Source organism: Mustela nivalis, assembly GCF_964662115.1.
Source record: "Mustela nivalis genome assembly, chromosome: 12".
Lineage (NCBI taxonomy): Eukaryota > Metazoa > Chordata > Mammalia > Carnivora > Mustelidae > Mustela > Mustela nivalis.
Window position 1 is genome coordinate 92,961,931 of NC_139031.1, and position 13,172 is coordinate 92,975,102.

Sequence of the window (13,172 nt, forward strand, 5' to 3'; positions counted from 1 at the left end):
TGCTCAGTCCTCTACTTTAGATGTGGTCTGGACTTTGGGTCTGGTCTGGACTTTGGGTCTTCCTGTGTTCTGTGCCTTGCAGCAACGTTCAGCCTCCGGCCTGTTGCTCCAAATCAGCTAAAACCCCGGTGCTCTCTCCCCAGCAAGAATTTCATCCCTGTAGACCCGTTCCTCTCTGGAGCATCAGCTGTTAAGTTCTGATTCCCTCTGCTGTCCTCCACTGGCCTCAGACTCATGATCTATCTTCTCAGACTTTCCCTACCATATCTGTGGAAGTTCTGTTCTATAGTTAACTACTCCATTTCCAAAGAGAGAGGGAATTACCTCTATTTATGTTAATTTATTTCAGACACTGTATTAAGCTATCAAGTATTTTAGGGAAAATATGCCCATGATTTTACAGCAATTGCTATGATAATCTTATCTTAAATATTTTTATTTCATTTGTGTCATATTTTTCTATTAATATAGAGGTGACATATTATACATATGAATAGGGAAATTAGACATAAGACATTGGTGTTGTGCATTTTCACTTGTGTATTTCTCCACTTTCTCCATCTGTAATCTTCACTCTCCTTCCCTGGTCACAGCCCTGCAGAATCAGTAAGAGCTGTAGGTATGTGTCTTTTCCTTTGTTTATGCTTACAAACTGTGTAAAATGTCTCCCTCCGGCAAGGACTGATTGGTTGCTTTGTATCAGCCTTCTACAGACAACAAATATATATCTAGACCAGATATATTAAAAATAAATATTTTTGAAAGGATCACAGAACTACCATGGCCTCAAAGATTTTCAGGGCAACAAAGTGAGAGAGAAGGGAAACTAGGAGGAGTTCAAATTGGCATTGTTTTCCCCCTGGAGTATTCGCTAACTTTAAATAATACAGGATTCATGAGATACAGAACACATTCCAAGGATTTGTGGAATGATGAATGGCAACAATGTTTGGACATATCAAATGTAGCACTTGCAAAAATGTTGAAGGAACAACTTTAATATGGTTGTTAGAATGAAAATAACAATGATAGATAGACTAGATAAAATTTAAATTGTACATATATGCATTGTGTGTGAACTTGCCTAAGTCAGGCAAGTCCACAGAGGACGGCACCAATCATCTGTGCAGTATGAGCAACCTGCACACAGGTAGGTGTGGTCAGGCTAGCGAGGGGGACGGAGGGTCGGAAATGTCATTTCACACATTTGATGTTCCTTGAATCATTTGTAGTAGGAATATTTGTGAATCCCTTGAACATGAAAATGTACATTTGTAAATAAAATATTGTTCTTGAGGAGGCTTTCTGTCTTCCTTTACTATTTTACTTTACTTTACTATTTTAGATGAGTCTGTATTCCCATTGTTGCCAGAAAAGAAAAACCACTGAAATCTCAGTAATAGTATACTGGCATGGATGTGTGCAAGGTTTGCTTTCAGCAACCTTGAGTCATACAGTCCTGTGGCTCATCCAACTAAGAGAATGTCTTTCTCTGAACAGTTAGCTTTATCCTCACTGTGTGGTTTGCAGGTCTGAAGTACTTGCAAGACTGATCAGGAAAAAAAAAAAAATATATATATATATATATATATATATATACATGTATATATGTATATATAGAGATAGATTATCAGGATATCTAGAAATTGTAGCAAGAATTGAAAAATGTAATCAGGGGTATTTCAAATATTTAGAATAGTTGAGGATGTTTGGACAGGAATAAAATGAATCAATGGTGTGAAAGGAAACCTATGTACTGTCTGTGAGAGAGGCTGACAGGCACTTGCCCAGAGACACAGGTACGACTAAGACAAAAGCAAGGTGTGTTCCTGATGCTTTTGCATCCCAAGAGGAAAGGGAGGATGTGGAAGGTGTCTCTGTGGAGACATCTGTCTGAGCCCTGGATAGTCTCGTTGCCCCTCCTCTTCCTTCTCTGGTGGCCCGGACTGTCAGGACTGCACAGATGAGTGGGAATTGCGATGTCAGCCTATCGGAAATCTTCAGGGATGAAGACATTGTCTAGAGGGAGATGTGACCCAGACACCTGCAGGGGCCCTAATAAAATGGAGAAGTCTGCCAAAACTAATCAAACTTACTTTGATCCTATATTTCTTCTCTTGCTGTTGTAGTATGTGAGCTAACTTTATATAATCCAGGCAAAAGAGGTGCAGGGAAACTAGTATAAGAGGTCTGTAGCAGGAGTGAGGATGAGAAAAGCCAGCTCTAACCCTGGGGAGTAGGAGACCAGCCTGAGTCATCCCAGGGAGGGCAATCTGAGCTGCTGGACATGTGACCAAGAGGTTCCAGGTGTGGAAATCAGGACTTCAGGCCCAAGGGCATGTGATGGCTTCTGTGCAGTTGTCCCTGAAAAAGGCCATGAAAGGTCCATGATTTGGTGCAAGGGCCTTTCCATGGTCAGGTCTTGCCCTCCTCGACCCTGCCTGGGGTTTGGCGTGGGGCTTGGGATGACTGAGGGGACATCAGCAGATGCAATGCCAGCAGAGACCAGACACTGGGATGCCGTGTGGAGAAGCGCCCAGATGAGGGAGCTCAGCCCCTCTAGAGAGCCCCACTGGACTGAGAATTCATACTCCTGTGTCATTTGAGCTACTAGGTGTTGGATGGTTTGCTCAGCAACCATAGGTAACTCCCATGGGCTCCTTGCCCCATCCTGGACAGCTGCTGGCCCTGAGGGCTCAGTCCCATGCCTGCCCCACCCCCGCCACGGGCCGGCCTGCCTCCCAGAGAAGAGTCTGTAGTAAGCCCTGTGATCCTTTACAGAATGCAGCAACCCTGAGGCAGAGAAAAGATCTGATTATTCAGCTCTTGGGAGCGTGATCACCCCTCTGCCTCCTAGGCTGCCTGCCTTGGGAAATCTATATTTGCCAGACCCTGTGAACTCCTACCATGAGCCTTCAACACCATGAGCCTTCAACTCCCACCATGAGTCTTCAATAGTAACAAACTGCCTCATTCCACACTATGGGCTTCTGTGCTCAATCGGATTATAGCTGTCTTTGTGTGTTAACTAACCCTGGCGTGCCCCATCCCCCCAAGCTGTGACCTCTCAGAGAAGTGGCCGAGAGGGGGACGCAGAAGAGCCTTATGCCTGGGGTCTCGGGTCCATCAGATGGGGAGCCCCTGCCTGAGAATAGCACAGGGCGTTGGCAGGAAGTGAAGCTTCACCTCAGGTAGGCAGATGCCACCTTGCCATCAATGGCTGATAGAAGACACATAGCCCAGTGAGGAAATGATGAGGGCTCTGGTGTCCAGTGGTCTGGGTTTGAATCCTGGCTCTACTGCGTAGTAGCTTCGTGAGCTCAGTTCAGTTTCCTTACTCTTTATGTGCCCTAATTCTTTCATTTGTGAATGGGGTTAATGACAATATGTACCTCCAAGACTTGCAGTGAGGTTTGGGTAAGTCCACACATGCCCAGCCCTGTCAACATCCACAACGGTAGACTCGAAGCCCAGAGCTCAGTACTGGGGTTGGGTGCCCTGTCCCCTCTGTGGGGTACAGTCTGCTGTGGTCTGAAAGCCTAGATGAGGCTGAAGACAGCTGGGTTTCTCCCCCTCCCCGAGAGGGAGCCACACTGGCTTCTTGCACTTCTTGTTTGTTAAGAAAGCGTGGCCTCCCAGAGTGCCGTGAGCATGTATCTGTACCCGATCTGTGGAGAGAACACTGATTATGTCATTATGAGCATAAACCAATGACTGTCTTGTCCAATTCAATCATTCAAGGCAAGCCTAAATGTAAACATTTTGTCTCATTGCTTTTTGGGAGGAAAATTATAGAAATACTGAGTTTTCAAATATTCCTTTGACCAGTTAATTTGCCATTGGCACTACTTTCATTTCTATTTTCCTGTCTGAATTAGTGGTCTGGGTACATTTCCAACAATGGAGAATGAAAGTGACTGTGTATTCTGTCCCCCAGGCTCTCTCAGGCAGAGGGAGGCCACCTGTTGAGTCTGTGGCCAGTGCAGACATAGACACAGTGGCACTGGGGGGTCCAGTCATGGCCATGCAGCCCATGCCAGTTCTGTGCCTTTGTACTCAACGGCAGCCTGTGGTCCCAACATCATCAAACCCGCCTATAGATGGTACGCTCTGGTTCATAGCAGCATACCAGTGAAACCACTGCTGATTTCAACCTCCCTAGTACTGTAGCCTGGAGACAGTGCCCACTTGAGCTTCCACTTTAAATTATCATGAAAAGGTTCATAATAAATATTTGAACAAACAGAGAGAGCTTGTGTGTGCAGGTGTGTGTATGCGTGTATGCTTCTACTCAAAGGGATTTGCCAACTGATATGGGGAAGACAAACTGGAGGAGTGACGTGTTACGTAGACCAAGTTCCTGAACCATGCATCATGTTCCAGCTGCATTGCCCAGGAGATGCCACTGAGCCACTGACTCTCAGACCCATTAAGTTAGAGCCTATGAACTGAGAATGAAAGCCAAACTGGACAAAGACAGTAGCAGACAAGTCTCTTGTAAATACCCACTGGTTTTGTTCTGCAGGACGGTGTGTATGCTCTAATATTAATAAACCCCAGTCCTTGATATTTGTTCTTAACCTGCATTCCCTTGTATGGCTATTTCACAGAATTAAAGGCGCTATTATTATTATTTATGTCTCAGATTCAATTAGAGAGAGAGCTCTTTGGGCGACAGCATTCAGGGCGTGTTGTCAGAGGGTCATGTGGTGGGAGTTAATGTGCCCATCCTGCCAAAGAGGATGAGAAGATCATTCACTGGAGAGGCGGTCAATCACACAAAAAAAGAGAAGTTAAGGAAATAAGACATGTCATAAACTTCACGCCAGTCAGCCTCCAAATTAGTGCCCAGGAACTCACCTTTGCTCATTAGTTCTTCCGGAACAGTGAGATAATGCTATTGTTCTTCCAGATGTAAATGTCTAGTCGTCTGTAAGAAGACCTTCGTAAAAATTCTGTCCCGCATTTTGGCCAGCAAGCTCCATGTCCCGCTTCGTGCTGCATCCCCAAGACTGAACCGTCTCTTCCTTTCACTCGACGTCAGATGGAGGCACTGCCAAGGGACAGATTTTCATATAAAGCCTTACGGGGAATACCATGACTCTGGAGGCTGAATTCTCCATCCAAGAGAAAGAGCAGATCCCAAGATCCAGGACGATGAAGGGATTCCTCCTGATCAGCAGAGTCTGAGCTTGCAGACAACTGGAAGATGGCCTTTGTTTGATGCCAGCTTTCAAAAGAGCCCCCACTTCATCTTGTGTCCAGAGCTTGTGGTAGAGCTCAGAAAAGGAAGAAATCCTTTGTCCTAAGAAGACAAGCACAAGGCAAAGAAGAGTAAGTGGGCTCTCCTCAAATACTCTCGGATGCAGAGACTGGCAGAATGAGTCACTTTTGTTGGAATTGCCCTTCGAATCGTGGTGGTGGGGATTTTGTGACAGACAGTATTGTGACCAATGTCGCCTGCCCCACTGCACCCACAAACCAGAAGACAAGTGGTTATATACGGATGAATGGATATAATGAAGGAGGTAGAGAAAGGTAGGTAGAGAGAATACACGTGCATGAATTCTAAAGACTACAGATTCTCCTTTTAGAACTTGTGTCCACAAGGGGACCTTGGGAACCCTCTTTTTGACTCAAGGTAGGGCTTTGTTGCCATCATCCTGGGCAGATCACCATCTGGGCCAGGCAGGGGTACAGAGGCAGGAATAATGTCTATAACAGGGTGCATAGCAGCAAGCTTCAGTCATTGGTAGGAAATGCATCTTCTCCTGAACTTGAACCTTCAGGCTGCTGTCCACCATCTCTTTTCTCCGTTTCTTCTGAACCCAGTTGGCTGGGGCTGAGCCACTCATTAGCCCTCCTGGGAACCCCAAGGCTGGAGCTCAACAACCAATGTGGGCCAGGAGTTAAGATCTCAGTCCCTGGGATGGTGCAAGTGAGAAACAACTTCTCCCCACGGCAAACCATGGCCTCTGACAATCCATTTTATAGAAGAAAAACAGCTTTTACTTGGTCAAGCCAACATTTTCCAAATTAATTTTTTGCCATAGACTTGTATTCCAGAAACGCCTCTTGTGCTCACAATCAAGTTTATTCTCATTCCCAAATGGGTTTCAACCTTTCCGCATCTGCTTTTCCGTATTCTCCACCTTTGTATTTCTTCTTACAAATCTGTCCACTGCCTGAGGTCAACCTGCAGAGATATGTTGCTTTCCCACAAACGCATCACATCTGTGGGGTGCTTAGGACTTCTTCATGGGTATCTAGCTTCTGTGCCACCCCAACATGACCTCTGCTTGACTGCAGAGACAACAATCACACTGACCTTGACCAGGGACCCACTGCCTCCTCCTTCCCATCACCTGCACTAGTTCTCTGAATCCTGAAGGTAGAGCTATTTGGCTGTGGTGTGTTCATCCTGATAGAACTCCCAATCATACTGTGTCTGAAGCTTCTTATGTTGATAAGCAAATAGCCTAGACTCACAGAGTCTCATAATAAAGTTTTCAGAATAAAGGAAGGAATCTCATTTTGTACTGGGGTCGACACACTTCCCTCTTACCTTCCCAAACACGGGGCATCATCATTTCTGACTCGGTCTCGAGTTCTTCCAAATGTTCTCCATTCCAATAGGCGGTCCTCTTCAACCTTGAAGTGTTAATACAAAACTTACAGAACTTCTTATTAACAGAGCAATGAGCTCCTTTTTAGTGTTTCCAAATGCTTCTTTATTCCATCTGGCCATGGGTTTCAAGATCCCATCTTCACAAATACAGACCACATTTATAATGCAATTTAACCGGAGGCAGGATGAAAGGTAAGCCAACAAGCAAGGCAACAGAACTTTTCCAGTGATCTCAAAAGAAGGAAAGGAAATCAACAACAAGGACTTGATGATTTCTCATCCTGTTTATAGGGTATCCGGGCTGTTTTTAAGGAGAACATTGCACTCCATTTATGATTGTATAAATTATGGTTGAAGGCGCTTTTTGTTCCCTGTGGTTACTGCAGCTGCGTGTGACTATGTTGGGAGAAATTTGATATACTATTGACATTATTTTATGAAAGCCCCGTCAGGTTTTATTTGCGTAAATGATAGCTGAGAGACCCAAGTGGCTGTCACTTTCTGCAGAGAACATCAAAGGAAATAAACAGATGGGGGTGAGAGAGACCAATCTTGGACCAGACCCTAAAAAAGTGGAGGGAAGAGAAGAGAGATGCTAATTTCTGTCATGTACAAATACTGCCTAATGAGAGCTTCATTCACCCTCATCAAACGTGCCTGAAGACTAGTTGGTGACAGCCACCACCGTTTTCAGGCTGGCCGCTGTAGAAACATCTGTAGCATCATCTTCAGTGCATCTGATTTCTTTCTAATTCCATGTTTTCAAAAGCGAGTTGTTTCTCCTTCGGTTCCGAACTGATGTGACTGCTGTGGGACGTACACATGTGCTCTGGAAGGGGTACATGGGAATGTTTTAGAAATAAGATAATTAGCTGTTCTGGACACAGTTGCTTGATTCCAGATGTAGAGAGAATTGCATTACACCCTCCGTGACAAGAGGTATCCCGTTGCTAACCCCGGGAAGCCCCCTCTGCCCTGAGTGTTCAATGCTCTCTGATACCTGGCCTCAACCCTGACCACTTGGTATTTCTTCTACCATTTTGCATTTGCCCATTCTTCTCAGGACACCCCCAGCTGCCAGCCCCATCTGATTAATTTTCATTTCTGGTGAAAACACACTTTCTGCCTCCATGTCTTTAAGCCACCGGGGCTGAGAACAGTTTCCTACTATGCGAGGCACTTCCTGCAAATTTCACCCATCCTTCAGATGGGGCCCAGAAACCCAGAATTCTCCCCATCTGGCATATTTGTCCCCTCACTGTTGTCATCTTCATGATCCTGGCCACCCTGAACATCTTCATCAACAAACACAATGACAGCTGGGGGAATTCACTTTCAATGTCCTCATATTGCCACCATAAACCATAGAAAAGTCGAGATGAAAATCTTGTTTTTGTGGGGGCTGGAACTTATGGAGGTCAAATGACCCTTTTCAGAAGAAGAGACCAAATTAAACACACAAAGATCTTAGGTAAAGAAATAAACGTGAGTTTAGATGAGGAAAGACATCACAATGAATCGCAAATTTTAAGAAGCTTGCAAATAGTGGAAGCATCCCCAAATCCCGGTAAACCATGTACTGCTTTCATTAATAAACTACTGGAAACATCTGATACTTTTCTTCATTGTGTTCCCTTCTCTTTGTGCCTTTATAGGCAATTATTTGGAGCATAGATTTGCTGCTGTTGTTTTAAGTAGATAGTAGTAGATAATTCAGTCTTCTTCTAGTATGGTTGATCAAAAAATATGAAGGAGAGTTTGGAATTTCCTTATTGGCAAAGTTGTGTAAAATTGCAGGGTTATGTTAAATTAGGAACAGTCTCCATCAGACCTCTCTGGGATATGACCTCTGAGACTTGGGAGAAATTCTATACTTGTATTTTGGACCCCTTGTTCCCTATCCTTACCACACCTGTGAGCTGCCAGGCCTGGCAGCTGGTTGTGAATTGGCCATTGTGAATGACCCTGTCACCAGCCTCCATCCCACCCCCAGCCACCATGCCCGGTGAGTCTGCAGAGTGCTGGGGGTGGTGGTCCTGGAACGCACCCCAATTCCAGCTCAACTAGCAGAGAACTAAGGCTACAGGAGTGCAATGGCAAACCCCAAACCAATAAACCCAGACTCCTGCATCCCCATGTAAGCGTTCCTTAGGGGAGCCCCTAATGCCCAGACCCACCACAGTAGCATGCTACAACTCCTGCAGGAGTGTGAGGGACATCTAAAATGTCTTACTTGCCCAGATATATGTGTACACTTGTGAGCAATTGCTGGGGCCACCCCCAGGGCCTGCAAAGAGGCAGCTGGAAGGGAGAGGTGCCCAGAAGCCTAAGCATTGCGGGCAGGTCAGTAAATCCAGCACGGAAGCCTGGGAGCCCCTCCTGCACACCCGTGCACAAGAGTGTTAGACTGACTGTCCTGCAGCTCTGGGTCCCCCCTTGCTGGCTCCTGCTCAGGGCTGCATTAGCCAGAGCCCAGAGCCCCACCTCCAAACCCCTCCCCCGTGGCCCTCACTTCCCAGATTGGCAGCAGGTAATGTGACTCGGGGTCTGCAGGCAGTCTTTGTGACATCCTTTTCTTTGCCTCTCTTCCCTGTATCCCTGGCAGCAAAAGCATCTCCCTTCTGCGTCAGGCCCGCCCTGCTTCTCTTGGGGGGGCTACAGGGGCACCTGCTCAGCCCTTCTCTGTTCAGTGGGGATTCCAGATAAAGCACCATCTGTACTGTCTTATAAAGCCTGTTTATTTTTGCATTTGCCTATTGATAACTGTGCCTGCGACTTAACTTTTAATAAAGATGCTCAGAAGGAAAATAAAATGGGTAGGTGGTCTCTTTTCCCCCTGAGCACCTACCCTGCCCCTACCTATCTGTGTCTAGTGAGATGCACAGGAAAGGTGCCCCAGGCCACAGCCCCGATACAGCACCCTGGCAGGATAGGGGGTGTTATCAATCCCGTACTTCCCAGCTGGTAACAATTTGAACACCTGGAAGCACTTATTAGCGGATAACTCTGCTCGAGGTTGTCAATTAAAATATGTTGCCTTATTCTGCAACACAGTGCCTGCTCCACCAAAGCCCAAACATGGCTCTGTCTCTGAGATCTTGTCGCGTTTTTTGGGAATATCCATGGATGATTCTTAATCGGTTGTTTCGATTGTGACATTTCTCTTTTATTTTTTATAAGACGTTCATGTATTATTTTTTCTAGAACTGTAACAATCTCATACAAAGATGTCAGGCAGGAAAATTAACTTCCGTGCAGGGGAGAATTCATTAGCTGGCCCAGTGTCTGTGGTGCGTTGCCGTCTGTATCCTCTCAACATGAGCAAGGGAAGTAAATTTCAGTCTTTCTCACAGTTGCTTGTAATGCTAAAGCAATCGAAAATGCTCTGTGTGCAAATCATCATAAAATATTAAAAAAAAAAAAACGAAGAGTCATGTTGGTCATAAGGTGTTTCTAATGAGTAATAGAATAGAGCTAATCCTTACACACCTGGAAACCAACTTTAAATTTGATTCATTTAAATTCAACACCATTATTTTTTGTAGGTAGATAGGAAGAGAAACCACAATGCTTTGTCAAAGGATTTAAGACTGCTTTAAGTTGCAATTGCCATCATTTCCTGATTTGGAGATACCAGTGACAGAATAAGAAAGAAAGTTTATAAATGTTGCTCTTCTCAAGGTGGACCCTTGTTTCAACTGAGAGAAAGAAGTTCCCCAGCAAAACCAGGAAATCCAGCTCAGGGCCCCATCATGTATCAACAACTTGTTGAAACAAGTGTGTCAAATGCAGATTTCTGGGGAGAAAAATAAGGGAAAAAAGAGGGTGGTAGTTAGGACTTGAGCACAATTTCATGCATGACATTGAGATTTCAGACCTCTATTTTCAACTTCCCCTAATTCAATTTTGCATGTCTTATACTAAGAAATATATATATATATATATATATATATATATATATATATATTTATCTTTAAATAAATAAATATTTATTTATTTAAAGATTTTACCCATTTATTCATGACAGAGAGAGAGAAACAGAGGGAAGAGCAGATTCCCTGCTGAGCAGGGAGCCCGATGCAGGATTTCATCCCAGGACCCTGGGATCATGACCTGAGCCAAAGGCAGACCCTTCACCGACTGAACCCAGACACCCTTATCCTAAGATATTCTATATGAAACAAATACGTTATCGCTATGTCCGCTGATGTATGATCAGGTTTATTCAAGGACAGGAAGGAAATTTCAGAGGAATGTGAGCAAATTCTTGACATAAAGTGACTCCTTTCTACTAAATAAAGTAAGAAGGGTGCAAATCACTACATTACAAAGCAAAATGTAACTTTCTGGGTAGTGGAACACGCTGGGAGCCACCGCCGAGCAGAGTGGAGTGATGGAGGTCACCCACTTGAGTAAATCACAGAAGGGCCCTGTGAAAGCGGCGACTGAGCCAGGCCTGGAACTGAGAGAAGGGGAGAGGCGGGAGAGCAGACAGAGGAGAGGCGATCACCGTCCAGAGACGGAAGCTGAGGTGGCAAAGCATGACGTGCGCCACGGGCGTACAGGCGTCAGGCTTTCTAGAATCACATAAAGAGGATGCAGCTAGAGGTAAGTGCTGACGTCCTATGCATGCTGGGGGACAAGGGCTGAAACGAGCCGTTGCATTAACTAGAGACAATCCAGAGAGTCCGGATTCTGCAGTATTGCAAAAACCATTAGCGTTAACCCCATCCGAGAGGGCAGCGGGTCCGCCCTCTGTCCCTGCTCTGCTAAACATGGCCCGTTGCGCACCGGGTTCTTCATCACACCGTCTCTGCAACGCCGGGCCCCAGGGAAGTTGTCCTGAGTCCTACTCCGTGTACAATTTCTTACAACCACTATTACCTGACTCCCCAGGATACGCTCTTCTGTACCTTCCGAGTTTAGCCCCGTCTCCTTTAGAATAGCCGACCTGCTTTTGCGTTCGCTTTCTTCCCGAGTGAGGAGGGGTCTGGACGGCACGGAGTCCGCGGCGAGCAGGGGCGCGGACAGTCTGCTCAGGGTCTGTGACGCAGTCGCCTACGAGACCCAGACCCTTCCTCCCAGCCGCTTGGGTGGCGGCGTCTGTTGGTCGGACCGGGACCCGCGGGAGGAGCTGGTGCGGTTCTCCTGCTGGTCCGGAGCCTGGAGTACCGCCGTGCGGTTTACCTGGTATTTCTGTGTGTACACAGATCTTCGTACAGAGTGTGACGCGGGCACCTGCTTCAGCTTTGCTGTTTGGGGTTCCCGTTCTGTGAGAGTCCGTCTGGCTGAGGGAGGAGCCCTCTTCACCCCCAGCATCTGGCTCCCTTAGCAGGAGCGAGGGGGGTCTCCTCCTGCGTCGGTTGCAGTAGAATGTGTGACTCACCAAAACCGGTGGGACACACACACACACAGAGTGTCACCTTGGAAGAAAGTGGGTAGTTAGGGACCTGGCATTGTGTGAGCAGCCCACCCTCAGCTTCCATAGCGGGGCGGGGTAGGGGGGAGTCCTTCTTAACCTCCAGGCAGGAACCCATGTGATTCCCTACGTAGAAACCTGGCAAGGACATCACCGTGCTCCACAGGGCAGTCTGGTCATCCCAGGATTTGTTCACAAAGTACGTGGGTATTTCTCCTCAAAGCAAATTGATGTATTTTCTATTCCCTCAGCATGCCCTTTTATGACTACCCCGTCCTTGGCACTCCCCGAGAGTGCAGTAGAGTGTTTGAGAAGTAGAGTGATATGACTTTTCTTATAGGACACACATTCGATGGCACTTAGCTAACTTTTTCAACTATCACCAAAAAAGCGTCTCTGCGGTGTTCTGCTATAATGTATAGAGGCTTATTTTTTCTCTATTATTTTGTAACCGTGCATGCTATTAACTTAGCAATCTTAAAATAACACACTCAAAAGCAGCAGGCATGAGCCATGGGAAGAAAGTGAAAGTTTCTATTTGGACAATGATTTCTCCAATGTTTTTGGTGTGCTGGGTACTTCCCCGCACGTGTCCCAGACTTTTTCTTTTCTTTTTTCTTTTTTTTAACTTTTTTTTTTTTTTTTAAGATTTCATTTATCTACCTGACAGAGAAAGAGATCACAAGTAGGCAGAGCGTCAGGCAGAGAGAGAAAGGGGGAAGCAGGCTCTCCGCTCAGCAGGGATGCTGAGGCAGATGCGGGGCTCTATCCCAGGACCCCAAGACCATGACCTGAGCCGAAGGCAGTGGCTTAATCCACTGAGCCACCCAGGGGCCCCTGTCACAGACTTTCTGAGCCAGCCAGATGGTGGAGGTCAAGCCACTTGTGAGGCACTGTCTGAACTTCGTGGTGACTGTGGGGCCAAGAATCACCTGCCACAAGGAAGACACTAGCCCCTTCCTTCCTTCCTCCCTTCCTTCCTTTCTCTTCTGCTCTTTCTCCTACCCTTTCTTTCTTTTCCTCTTTCGTTTTCTTTTTCTTTTATTTCTATCGGCTTCTTTTTTTTTTTTTAAAGATTTTATTTATTTATTTGACAGAGAGAAATCACAAGTAGGTAGAGAGGCA

General features: G+C 46.0%; 1 long non-coding RNA gene across 1 annotated transcript; it reads right to left on the reverse strand.

Annotated features, from left to right (window-relative positions):
* Positions 1–3,405: 3,405 nt before the first annotated feature.
* LOC309844955 lies at positions 3,406–11,640 on the reverse strand. The gene is made up of 3 exons (XR_014300975.1): positions 11,513–11,640; positions 4,861–5,305; positions 3,406–3,668 (listed from the first exon to the last, which is right to left on the reverse strand). It is a non-coding gene; the product is annotated as an uncharacterized lncRNA (long non-coding RNA).
* Positions 11,641–13,172: the final 1,532 nt, after the last annotated feature.